General features: G+C 37.5%; 1 long non-coding RNA gene across 1 annotated transcript; it reads left to right on the top strand.

Moving 5' to 3' along the window:
* The first annotated feature begins 3,039 nt into the window (after positions 1–3,039).
* On the top strand, positions 3,040–9,373 carry LOC133569092 (uncharacterized). The gene is made up of 3 exons (XR_009809745.1): positions 3,040–3,175; positions 4,106–4,268; positions 9,216–9,373. It is a non-coding gene; the product is annotated as an uncharacterized LOC133569092 (long non-coding RNA).
* Positions 9,374–14,012: the final 4,639 nt, after the last annotated feature.

Below are 14,012 nucleotides of genomic sequence, written 5' to 3'. Positions count from 1 at the left end.
TCATCTTTGTTTTCCTCTTCTTTTTCTTTTTCTTCCTTTTCTTTTTCTTTCCTCTTCTTCTTCTTCCTCTTCCTTTTCTTTGTCTTCTCCTTTTTCATCTTCTTCCTGTTCTTCTTCTTCTTCCTCTTCTTGTGTGTATATGAATGTGTATGTATATTTGCATATGAATGTGTATTTATATTTGTATATATATGGGGCGGCATAGCTCGGGTGGTAGAGTGGCCGTGCCAGCAACTTGAGGGTTGCAGGTTCGATTCCCGCTTCCGCCATCGTAGTCCCTGCCGTTGTGTCCTTGGGCAAGACACTTTACCCACCTGCTCCCAGTGCCACCCACACTGCTTTAAATGTAACTTAGATATTGGGTTTCACTATGTAAAGCGCTTTGAGTCACTAGAGAAAAAGCGCTATATAAATATAATTCACTTCACTTCTTCTTCTTCTTCATCTTTTTTTTCTTCTTGTCCCTTTTTCTTCGTCTTCTTCTTCTTCCTTCTTCTTTCACATCAGATGAATACATGATTACTGGCAGAGAAGCACTTATCTTTTTTTTTTTTTTTTTTAAAGTCAAACATCCTTTCGTCAACCACCTGCTGGAGAAACACAATCCTGTGTGAGGTTGGTGTGTGTGTGTGTGTGTGTGTGTGTGTGTGTGTCAGCGATCACGGCTGAGGAGAGAAAGATCACCCATCTGATGGAGTTGTTTTCACACACAAAGGAGGAATATTCCTACAACTACTGAAAATGTGCAAAGATGTCAGTTGTGTAATAAATGTCTGCAAGGACATCTTTTGACATTTTTATATCATCATTGTTGTCCTCACCAATGTTGTACTTCTGCTATTTGATAGTGGAGCTCCATGTTTTGCTTCCTGTAAGTCATACGTCATCATTGTTGTTATTGTTGTTAGAAGTCCTGGTCAAAAGGAACATCATGTCATGGCTGTCTTGAGTTTACAATCATTTCTACAACTCTTAATTTTTTGTGACAGGGTGATTGGAGCACATACTTGTTGCTCACAAAAAACACTCATGAAGTTTGCTTCTTTTATGAATTTAATACGACTACTGAAAATGTGCTGGGTCAAAAGTATACATGGAGCAATTTTAATATTTGCTTACATGTCCCTTGGCAAGTTTCACTGCAATAAGGCACTTTTGGTAGCCATCCACCAGCTTTTTTGACCACAAAATTGGTGCACTTCAGCTAAATGGGCTGGTTTTCTGACATGGACTTGTTTCTTCAACATTGTCTACACGTTTTAAGTCAGGACTTTGGGAAAGCCGTTCTAAAACCTTCATTCTAGCCTGATTTAGCCATTCCTTTACCACTTTTGACGTGTGTTTGGGGTCTTTGTGCTTTCTGCTCCGCCGCTCCTAGTCTGGGGAACGCTCTCCCTGACCACCTGAGGGCACGTGGATGCTTTTGAAAAAGGCTTAAAAACCCTTCTTTTTAATAAAACCTTTTTTTAATAGATATATGCACACTAGTTCTAGCTATTAGGCTGTTCTAGTTTTTATATTTATTTATTTTTATTATCTTATTCTAATTATTATTACTATTATTATTTATTTTATTTTATATTGTATATATATATATATATATATATATATATATATATATATATTTAAATACAATGTAGCACTTTGAGGTCGTTTACTCAATATAAAGTGCTTTTTACAAATAAAATATTTTATTATTATTATCATTATTGTCCTGTTGGAACACCCAACTGCGCCCAAGACCATCACCATGCTTGACAGTAGGAGTGGTGTTCTTGGGATTAGATGGATAGATAGATGGATGAATGATGGATAGATAGATGGATAGATGGATAGATGGATATTACTTTATTGATTCCTTCAGGAGAGATCCCTCTGGAAAATTAAAAAGGCTCCACCTTTTCTCCATTTTTGTTTCATCTGACCACGGAACTTTCTTCCAGAAGGTCTTATCTTTGTTCATGTGATGTCAGATGAAACAAAAATGGAGCTGTTTGGCCACAATACTCAGCAATATGTTTGAAGGAGAAAAAATGAGGCCTTTAATCCCAGGAACAGCATGCCTACCGTCAAGCATGGTGGTGGTTAGTATTATGCTCTGGGCCTGTTTTGCTGCCAGTGAAACTGGTTCTTTACAAAGAGTAAATGGGACAATGAAAAAGGAGGATTACCTCCAAATTGTTCAGGAAAAGCTAAAATCTTCAGCCCGGAGGTTGGTGCTTGGGCGCAGTCGGGTGTTCCAACAGGACTATGACCCCAAATTGGGAAAGGAATGGCTAAATCAGGCTAGAATGAAAGTTTTAGAACGGCCTTCCCAAAGTCCTGTCTTAAAGGTGTGGACAATGCTGAAGAAACAAGTCCATGTCGGAAAAGCAACACATTTAGCTGAACCGCACCAATTTTGTGGTGAAAAATGTAAGCCGAAGCTGGTGGATGGCTACCAGAAGCTCCTTATTGCAGTGAAACTTGCCAAGGGACATGGAAGCAAATATTAACATTGCTGTACGTATACTTTTGACCCAACACATTTTCAGTAGAGCCATAATAAATTCATAAAAGAAGCAAAACTTCAGGAATGTTTTTTGTATGTTCTCCAATCATTACATCACAAAAAATACAAGTGGTAGAAATGATTGGAAAGTCTAGACAGCCATGAAATGTTCTTTACAAGTGTATGTAAACTTTTGACCGTGACTGTACATCACCATTATTGTTATTATTGTTATAAGTATGATACCTTTAAGTCATACATCATCATTATTATTAGAAGTACGATACCGCTACAGGTGGAACTTATTTAAATACTTTGAATTTCAACAGCACTGCGGTCAACTTATGATTAATAGGAGAGGAGAGAAAAATCTGTTTTCATTTTTTTTTTTTTTTTTTTTTTTTTTTTTTTTACGTCCCGTTTGACATGTTCAACTTTCACCTACTTCACGTTGTAGAAGGAACAACAAAAAAAAAAAAAGCATATAATAAATAAAATAATATTCCCATGAATAAATACACGTGTTGTCGATTATGCTGCAGCACACGCCACGTCTTTACTGCGCATGTCCACTGCGGTCACGTTGTCTGCGCCGCTCTCAAGGGAAGCTCCGCCCACATACCGGAAGTAGCACTGATTGAACTTCCGGTGCTCGCAACATCTGTGGAAGTGATCAACTTCAAGGTAAGACTGCTGACTTTTGTTTTTATTCTCGGCTTGGCTTTGGAGATTCAACTTGTTGGCTTTGTTCACTTGTTGTGTTAAATGTTTGTTGTGTACTTGGAGTTAAATGTTTGTTGTGTACATGGAGTTAAATGTCTGTTGTGTACTTGGAGTTAAATGTCGGTTGTGTACATGGAGTTAAATGTTTGTTGTGTACTTGGAGTTAAATGTCGGTTGTGTACATGGAGTTAAATGTTTGTTGTGTACATGGAGTTAAATGTCGGTTGTGTACATGGAGTTAAATGTGTGTTGTGTACTTGGAGTTAAATGTTTGTTGTGTACATGGAGTTAAATGTTTGTTGTGTACATGGAGTTAAATGTTTGTCGTGTACATGGAGTTAAATGTTTGTTGTGTACATGGAGTTACATGTTTGTTGTGTACATGGAGTTAAATGTTTGTTGTGTACATGGAGTTAAATGTTTGTCGTGTACTTGGAGTTAAATGTTTGTTGTGTACATGGAGTTAAATGTTTGTTGTGTACTTGGAGTTAAATGTTTGTTGTGTACATGGAGTTAAATGTCTGTTGTGTACATGGAGTTAAATGTTTGTCGTGTACTTGGAGTTAAATGTTTGTTGTGTACATGGAGTTACATGTTTGTTGTGTACATGGAGTTAAATGTTTGTTGTGTACATGGAGTTACATGTTTGTCCTGTACATGGAGTTACATGTTTGTTGTGTACATGGAGTTAAATGTTTGTTGTGTACTTGGAGTTAAATGTTTGTTGTGTACATGGAGTTAAATGTCTGTTGTGTACTTGGAGTTAAATGTTTGTGGTGTACATGGAGTTACATGTTTGTTGTGTACATGGAGTTAAATATGTGTTGTGTACATGGATAATGAATAAAATAATATTCCCATGAATAAATACATGTGTTGTCGATTATGCAGCAGCTGCTGTGTGCCACCGATCACACGCCACGTCTTTACTGCGCATGTCCACTGCGGTCACGTTGGCTGCGCCGCTCTCAAGGGAAGCTCCGCCCACATACCGGAAGTAGCACTGATTGAACTTCCGGTGCTCGGAACATCTGTGGAAGTGATCAACTTCAAGGTAAGACTGCTGACTTTTGTTTTTATTCTCGGCTTGGCTTTGGAGATTCAACTTGTTGGCTTTGTTCACTTGTTGTGTTCAATGTTTGTTGTGTACTTGGAGTTAAATGTTTGATGTGTACTTGGAGTTAAAAGTTTGTCGTGTACATGGAGTTAAATGTTTGTTGTGTACATGGAGTTAAATGTTTGTTGTGTACTTGGAGTTAAATGTTTGTTGTGTACATGGAGTTAAATGTTTGTTGTGTACTTGGAGTTAAATGTTTGTTGTGTACATGGAGTTAAATGTCTGTTGTGTACATGGAGTTAAACGTCTGTCGTGTACATGGAGTTAAACGTCTGTTGTGTACATGGAGTTAAATGTTTGTTGTGTACATGGAGTTAAATGTCTGTTGTGTACATGGAGTTAAATGTTTGTTGTGTACATGGAGTTAAATGTCTGTTGTGTACATGGAGTTAAATGTTTGTTGTGTACTTGGAGTTAAATGTTTGTTGTGTACATGGAGTTAAATGTTTGTTGTGTACTTGGAGTTAAATGTTTGTCGTGTACATGGAGTTAAATGTCTGTTGTGTGCTTGGAGTTAAATGTTTGTTGTGTGCTTGGAGTTAAATGTTTGTTGTGTACATGGAGTTAAATGTTTGTTGTGTACATGGAGTTAAATGTTTGTTGTGTGCTTGGAGTTAAATGTTTGTTGTGTACATGGAGTTAAATGTTTGTTGTGTACATGGAGTTAAATGTCTGTTGTGTACTTGGAGTTAAATGTTTGTGGTGTACATGGAGTTACAAGTTTGTTGTGTACATGGAGTTAAATGTTTGTTGTGTACTTGGAGTTAAATGTTTGTTGTGTACATGGAGTTAAATGTTTGTTGTGTACTTAGAGTTAAATGTTTGTTGTGTACCTGGAGTTAAATGTCTGTTGTGTACATGGAGTTACATGTTTGTTGTGTACATGGAGTTAAATGTCTGTTGTGTACTTGGAGTTAAATGTTTGTTGTGTACTTGGAGCTAAATGTTTGTTGTGTACATGGAGTTAAATGTCTGTTGTGTACTTGGAGCTAAATGTTTGTTGTGTACATGGAGTTAAATGTTTGTTGTGTACATGGAGTTAAATGTTTGTTGTGTACATGGAGTTAAATGTTTGTTGTGTACTTGGAGTTAAATGTCTGTTGTGTACTTGGAGCTAAATGTTTGTTGTGTACATGGAGTTAAATGTTTGTTGTGTACATGGAGTTAAATGTTTGTTGTGTACATGGAGTTAAATGTTTGTTGTGTACTTGGAGTTAAATGTCTGTTGTGTACTTGGAGCTAAATGTTTGTTGTGTACATGGAGTTAAATGTTTGTTGTGTACATGGAGTTAAATGTTTGTTGTGTACTTGGAGTTAAATGTTTGTTGTGTACTTGGAGTTAAATGTTTGTTGTGTACTTGGATTTACATGTTTGTTGTGTACTTGGAGTTAAATGTTTGTTGTGTACATGGAGTTAAATGTCTGTTGTGTAAATGGAGTTAAATGTTTGTTGTGTACTTGGAGTTAAATGTTTGTTGTGTATATGGATTTAAATGTCTGTTGTGTACATGGAGTTAAATGTTTGTTGTGTACTTGGAGGTTAATGTTTGTTGTACACATGGAGTTACATGTTGTGTACATAGAGTTAAATGTCTGTTGTGTACATGGAGTTAAATGTTTGTTGTGTACTTGGAGTTAAATGTTTGTTGTGTACATGGAGTTAAATGTTTGTTGTGTACTTGGAGTTAAATGTTTGTTGTGTACATGGAGTTAAATGTCTGTTGTGTACTTGGAGTTAAATGTTTGTTGTGTACATGGAGTTAAATGTTTGTTGTGTACTTGGAGTTAAATGTTTGTTGTGTACTTGGAGTTAAATGTTTGTTGTGTACATGGAGTTAAATGTTTGTTGTGTACATGGAGTTAAATGTCTGTTGTGTACTTGGAGTTAAATATTTGTTGTGTACTTGGAATACATGTTTGTTGTGTACGGGGATAGCAGGTCCATTCTATGTGTCATTTCGTGATATTGCCATATTTTTGCTGAAAGGATTGAGTAGAGAACATCGATGATAAAGTTCGCAACTTTTGGTCGCTAATAAAAAAGCCTTGCCTGTACCGGAAGTAGCAGACGATGTGCGCGTGACGTCACGGGTTGTGGAGCTCCTCACATCTGAACATTGTTTACAATCATGGCCACCAGCAGCGAGTACGATTCGCACCGAGAAAGTGACGATTTCCCCATTAATTTGAGCGAGGAAGAAAGATTTGTGGATGAGGATAGTGAGAGTGAAGGACTAGAAGAAAAAAAAAAGACGTGGGCAGTGGGAGCGATTTAGATGTTATTAGACACATTTACTAGGATAATTCTGGAAAATCCCTTATCTGCTTATTGTGTTACTAGTGTTTTAGTGAGATTATATAGTCATACCTGCACGTCAGAGGGGTGTGGTGACCGCCAGCGTCTCTAAAGGAAGCCATGGAGGAGCCCAAAAAGTCGCAGCTGCCTCTTTAACAGCTGCCTCTTTAACAGCTGCAGGAGGAACGACACAAGGTCCTTTCATTTTTACGGTAAGAGCCGACTTATTACCAACATTTTCTCACCGAAACCTGCCGGTTGACGTGGTGGTGAACCATGTTTGCTTGACCGCTCTGTTCCATAGTAAAGCGTCACAACAAACAAAGAAACACCGGCTATGTTTGTGTTGCTACAGCCGGCCGCAATACACCGCTTTCCACCAACATCTTTCTTCTTTGACGTCTCCATTATTAATTGAACAAATTGCAAAAGATTCAGCAACACAGATGTCCAGAATATTGTGTAATTATGCGATAAAAGCAGACTACTTTTAGCCGTGATCCGTGCTGGGAGAACATGTCCGCTACCACCGGTGACGTCACGCGTACGCGTCATCATTCCGCGACGTTTTCAACAGGACACTTCGCGGGAAATTTTAAATTGCAATTTAGTCAACTATCAAGGCCGTATTGGCATGTGTTGCAATGTTAATATTTCATCATTGATATATAAACTATCAGACTGCGTGGTCGCTAGTAGTGGCTTTCAGTAGGCCTTTAACTGTTTGTTGTGTAACAATCGAGTTAAATGTTTGTTGTGTACATGGAATTAAATGTTGTGTACAAGGACTTAAATGTTTGTTGTGTACATAGAGTTAAATGTTTGTGTACATGGAGTTAAATGTGTACAAGGACTTAAATGTTTGTTGTTTACATGGAGTTAAATGTTGTGTACATGGAGTTAAATGTTTGTTGTGTACATGGACTTAAATGTTGTGTACAAGGACTTAAATGTTTGTTGTGTACATGGAGTTAAATGTTGTGTACAAGGACTTAAATGTTTGTTGTGTACATGGAGTTAAATGTTTGTTGTGTACATGGAGTTAAATGTTGTGTACAAGGACTCAAATGTTTGTTGTGTACATGGAGTTAAATGTTGTGTACAATGATTTAAATGTTTGTTGTGTACATGGAGTTAAACGTTTGTTGTGTACATGGAGTTAAATGTTGTGTACAAGGACTTAAATGTTTGCTGTTTACGTGGAGTTGAATGTTGTGTACAAGGACTTAAATTTTTGCTGTTTACATGGAGTTAAATGTTGTGTACATGGACTTAAATGTTTGTTGTGTACATGGAGTTAAATGTTTGTTGTGTACATGGACTTAAATGTTGTGTACAAGGACTTAAATGTTTGTTGTGTACATGGAGTTAAATGTTGGTTGTGTACATGGAGTTAAATGTATGTTGTGTACATGGAGTTAAATGTTGTGTACAAAGACTTAAATGTTTGCTGTTTACAAGGACTTAAATGTTGTGTACAATGACTTAAATATCTGTTGTGTACATGGAGTTAAATATTTGTTGTGTACAAGGAGTTAAATGTTTATGTACATGGACTTAAATATTTGCTGTTTACATGGAGGTAAATGTTGTGTACATGGAGTTAAATGTTTGTTGTGTACACGGACTTAAATGTTGTGTACAAGGACTTAAATGTTTGCTGTGTACATGGAGTTAAATGTTGGTTGTGTACATGGAGTTAAATGTTTATGTACATGGAGTTAAATGTTTGTTGTGTTCATGGAGTTAAATGTTGTGTACAAGGACTTACATGTTTGCTGTTTACAAGGACTTAAATGTTGTGTACAAGGACTTAAATGTTTGTTGTGTACATGGACTTAAATGTTGTGTACAAGGACCTAAATGTTTGTTGTGTACATGGAGTTAAATGTTTATGTACATGGATTTAAATGTTTGTTGTGTACATGGAGTTGAATGTTTGTTGTGTACATGGAGTTAAATGTTGTGTACAATGACTTAAATGTTTGTTGTGTACATGGAGTTAAATGTTTGTTGTGCACATGGAGTTAAATGTTTGTTGTGTACTTGGAGTTACATGTTTGTTTTGTACATAAAGTTACATGTTTGTTGTGTACATGGAGTTAAATGTTTGTTGTGTACATGGTGTTAAATGTTTGTTGTGCACATGGAGTTAAATGTTTGTCGTGCACATGGAGTTAAATGTTTGTTGTGTACTTGGAGTTACATGTTTGTTTTGTACATAAAGTTACATGTTTGTTGTGTACATGGAGTTAAATGTTTGTTGTGTACTTGGAGTTAAATGTTTGTTGTGCACATGGAGTTAAATGTTTGTTGTGTACTTGGAGTTACATGTTTGTTTTGTACATAAAGTTACATGTTTGTTGTGTACATGGAGTTAAATGTTTGTTGTGTACATGGTGTTAAATGTTTGTTGTGCACATGGAGTTAAATGTTTGTCGTGCACATGGTGTTAAATGTTTGTCGTGCACATGGTGTTAAATGTTTGTTAAATTGTTGTGTACATGAAGTTAAATATGTGTTGTGTACATGGATAATGAATGAAATAATATTCCCATGAATAAATACATGTGTTGTCGATTATGCAGCAGCTGCTGTGTGCCACCGATCACACGCCACGTCTTTACTGCGCATGTCCACTGCGGTCACGTTGGCTGCGCCGCTCTCAAGGGAAGCTCCGCCCACATACCGGAAGTAGCACTGATTGAACTTCCGGTGCTCGGAACATCTGTGGAAGTGATCAACTTCAAGGTAAGACTGCTGACTTTTGTTTTTATTCTCGGCTTGGCTTTGGAGATTCAACTTGTTGGCTTTGTTCACTTGTTGTGTTAAATGTTTGTTGTGTACTTGGAGTTAAATGTTTGTTGTGTACATGGAGTTAAATGTCTGTTGTGTACTTGGAGTTTAATGTTTATTAGCTTGTTGTTTGTTGTTAAAAAGCGGGCCAGCGCCTGATTGGCTTGATGAGACTCACCTGTTGCTTCTTGTTGTCGGCTTTATTTCATTTTGTATCAACATTTTTTGTGTGTTGAACGCAGACTTAGTTTTGAAAAATTATAAAATTGTTTATTATGATGGTTGAATTATGTGTGAATGCTCCAATGCTGAAGTTGAACTGAAATCCTGGATTTTTTTTTTTTTTGAATAGTTGCAGTAGAGCACACAATTCCCAAACAGGCTGAATGTTTTGAAGTTGGAGTGGTTTGAATCAGATGGAAAATGTGGGGAATTGGGAACTTTGAAAAACGGCCCATTGATTCCAATGGGAATTTCCCCCATAAATTGTGAATTTCAGGAAAAGCGGGAATATTTTTTGAAAATGGTAAAAAACTTCAGTGGTCTGAATGAGTTGGTGTTGAAATGTTTCTAATGGGTGGAGGAATGTTGAAGTAGTCACGTTTTGAATTGAGATATGCAATTAGGGAATTCCTGGAATTTCGGGAATACCAGGAATTGTTGCTGCTTGTTTTCCTGCTTCTTGTTTTGCTGCTGCTTGTTTTCCTGCTGCTTTTGATGCATGTTTTCCTTCTGCCTTTGTTGCTTGTTTTCCTCCTGCTTTGGCTTCAACATGCTGAAAAGTGACATCAGTGTGTTTCTTTTTGCATTGATTTCCATTGATTCCAATGGGAATTTCCCCCAAAATTGGGAATTTTAGGAAAAGCGGGAATATTTTTTGAAAATGGTAAAAAACTTCAGTGGTCTGAATGAGTTGGTGTTGAAATGTTTCTAATCGGTGGAGGAATGTTGAAGTAGTCACGTTTTGAATTGAGATATGCAATTACGGAATTCCTGGAATTTCGGGAATACCAGGAATTGTTGCTGCTTGTTTTCCTGCTGCTTTTTGCTGCTTGTTTTCCTGCTTCTTGTTTTGCTGCTGCTTGTTTTCCTGCTGCTTTTGATGCATGTTTTCTTTCTGCCTTTGTTGCTTGTTTTCCTGCTGCTTTTGCTGCTTGTTTTCCTACTGCTTTTGATGCATGTTTTCCTTCTGCCTTTGTTGCTTGTTTTCCTGCTGCTTTTGCTGCTTGTTTTCCTGCTGCTTGTTTTGCTGCTTGTTTTCCTGCTGCTTTTGATGCATGTTTTCCTTCTGCCTTTGTTGCTTGTTTTCCTGCTGCTTTTGCTGCTTGTTTTCCTGCTGCTTTGGCTTCAACATGCTGAAAAGTGACATCAGTGTGTTTCTTTTTGCATTGATTTCCATTGATTCCAATGGGAATTTCCCCCAAAATTGGGAATTTTAGGAAAAGCGGGAATATTTTTTGAAAATGGTCAAAAACTTCAGTGGTCTGAATGAGTTGGTGTTGAAATGTTTCTAATCGGTGGAGGAATGTTGAAGTAGTCACGTTTTGAATTGAGATATGGAATTCCTGGAATTTCGGGAATACCAGGAATTGTTGCTGCTGGTTTTCCTGCTGCTTTTTGCTGCTTGTTTTCCTACTGCTTTTTGCTGCTTGTTTTCCTGCTGCTTTTGATGCTTGTTTTCCTGATTCTTTTGATGCATGTTTTCCTTCTGCCTTTGTTGCTTGTTTTCCTGCTGCTTTGGCTTCAACATGCTGAAAAGTGACATCAGTGTGTTTCTTTTTGCATTGATTTCCATTGATTCCAATGGGAATTTCCCCCAAAATTGGGAATTTTAGGAAAAGCGGGAATATTTTTTGAAAATGGTAAAAAACTTCAGTGGTCTTAATGAGTTGGTGTTGAAATGTTTCTAATCGGTGGAGGAATGTTGAAGTAGTCACGTTTTGAATTGAGTTATGCAATTACGGAATTCCTGGAATTTCGGGAATACCAGGAATTGTTGCTGCTGGTTTTCCTACTGCTTTTTGCTGCTTGTTTTCCTGCTGCTTTTGATGCTTGTTTTCCTGATGCTTTTGATGCATGTTTTCCTTCTGCCTTTGTTGCTTGTTTTCCTGCTGCTTTGGCTTCAACATGCTGAAAAGTGACATCAGTGTGTTTCTTTTTGCATTGATTTCCATTGATTCCAATGGGAATTTCCCCCAAAATTGGGAATTTTAGGAAAATCGGGAATATTTTTTGAAAATGGTAAAAAACTTCAGTGGTCTGAATGAGTTGGTGTTGAAATGTTTCTAATCGGTGGAGGAATGTTGAAGTAGTCACGTTTTGAATTGAGTTATGCAATTACGGAATTCCTGGAATTTCGGCAATACCAGGAATTGTTGTTGCTTGTTTTGCTGCTGCTTGTTTTCCTGCTGCTTTTGATGCATGTTTTCCTTCTGCTTGTTTTCTTGATGCTTTTCCTGCCTCTTTTGCTGCTTGTTTTCCTGCTGCTTTGGCTTCAACATGCTGAAAAGTGACATCAGTGTGTTTGTTTTTCCATTGATTCCCATTGATTCCAATGGGAATTTTCCCCAAAATTGGGAATTTTAGGAAAAGCGGGAATATTTTTTGAAAATGGTAAAAAACTTCTGTGGTCTGAATGAGTTGGTGTTGAAATGTTTCTAATCGGTGGAGGAATGTTGAAGTAGTCATGTTTTGAATTGAGATATGGAATTCCTGGAATTTCGGGAATACCAGGAATTGTTGCTGCTGGTTTTCCTACTGCTTTTTGCTGCTTGTTTTCCTGCTGCTTTTGATGCTTGTTTTCCTGCTGCTTTTGCTGCTTGTTTTCCTGCTGCTTTTGTTGCTTGTTTTCCTGATGCTTTTGATGCATGTTTTCCTTCTGCCTTTGCTGCTTGTTTTCTTGCTGCTTTTCCTGCTGCTTTTGCTGCTTGTTTTCCTGCTGCTTTTGATGCATGTTTTCCTTCTGCCTTTGTTGCTTGTTTTCCTACTGCTTTTTGCTGCTTGTTTTCCTGCTGCTTTTGATGCTTGTTTTCCTGATGCTTTTGATGCATGTTTTCCTTCTGCCTTTGTTGCTTGTTTTCCTGCTGCTTTTCCTGCCTCTTTTGCTACTTGTTTTCCTGCTGCTTTGGCTTCAACATGCTGAAAAGTGACATCAGTGTGCTTGTTTTTGCATTGATTTCCATTGATTCCAATGGGAATTTCCCCCAAAATTGGGAATTTTAGGAAAAGCGGGAATATTTTTTGAAAATGGTAAAAAACTTCTGTGGTCTGAATGAGTTGGTGTTGAAATGTTTCTAATCGGTGGAGGAATGTTGAAGTAGTCATGTTTTGAATTGAGATATGGAATTCCTGGAATTTCGGGAATACCAGGAATTGTTGCTGCTTGTTTTCCTACTGCTTTTTGCTGCTTGTTTTCCTGCTTCTTGTTTTGCTGCTGCTTGTTTTCCTGCTGCTTTTGATGCATGTTTTCTTTCTGCCTTTGTTGCTTGTTTTCTTGCTGCTTTTGCTGCTTGTTTTCCTACTGCTTTTGATGCATGTTTTCCTTCTGCCTTTGTTGCTTGTTTTCCTGCTGCTTTTGATGCATGTTTTCCTTCTGCCTTTGTTGCTTGTTTTCCTGCTGCTTTTGCTGCTTGTTTTCCTGCTGCTTTGGCTTCAACATGCTGAAAAGTGACATCAGTGTGTTTCTTTTTGCATTGATTTCCATTGATTCCAATGGGAATTTCCCCCAAAATTGGGAATTTTAGGAAAAGCGTGAATTTTTTTTTGAAAATGGTAAAAAACTTCAGTGGTCTGAATGAGTTGGTGTTGAAATGTTTCTAATCGGTGGAGGAATGTTGAAGTAGTCACGTTTTGAATTGAGTTATGCAATTACGGAATTCCTGGAATTTCGGGAATACCAGGAATTGTTGCTGCTTGTTTTGCTGCTGCTTGTTTTCCTGCTGCTTTTGATGCATGTTTTCCTTCTGCCTTTGCTGCTTGTTTTCTTGATGCTTTTCCTGCCTCTTTTGCTGCTTGTTTTCCTGCTGCTTTGGCTTCAACATGCTGAAAAGTGACATCAGTGTGTTTGTTTTTCCATTGATTCCCATTGATTCCTATGGGAATTTTCCCCAAAATTGGGAATTTTAGGAAAAGCGGGAATATTTTTTGAAAATGGTAAAAAAACTTCAGTGGTCTGAATGAGTTGGTGTTTAAATGTTTCTAATCGGTGGAGGAATGTTGAAGTAGTCATGTTTTGAATTGAGATATGGAATTCCTGGAATTTCGGGAATACCAGGAATTGTTGCTGCTGGTTTTCCTACTGCTTTTTGCTGCTTGTTTTGCTGCTGCTTTTGATGCTTGTTTTCCTTCTGCTTTTGCTGCTTGTTTTTCTGCTGCTTGTTTTCCTGCTGCTTTTGATGCATGTTTTCCTTCTGCCTTTGCTGCTTGTTTTCTTGCTGCTTTTCCTGCCTCTTTTGCTGCTTGTTTTCCTGCTGCTTTGGCTTCAAGATGCTGAAAAGTGACATCAGTGTGTTTGTTTTTGCATTGATTTCCATTGATTCCAATGGGAATTTCCCCCAAAATTGGGAATTTTAGGAAAAGCGGTATTTTTG

This window comes from Nerophis ophidion, linkage group LG15, assembly GCF_033978795.1.
Source record: "Nerophis ophidion isolate RoL-2023_Sa linkage group LG15, RoL_Noph_v1.0, whole genome shotgun sequence".
NCBI lineage: Eukaryota > Metazoa > Chordata > Actinopteri > Syngnathiformes > Syngnathidae > Nerophis > Nerophis ophidion.
The sequence above is the reverse complement of the archived record's forward strand: the minus strand, read 5'-3'. Positions and strand labels throughout refer to the sequence as shown.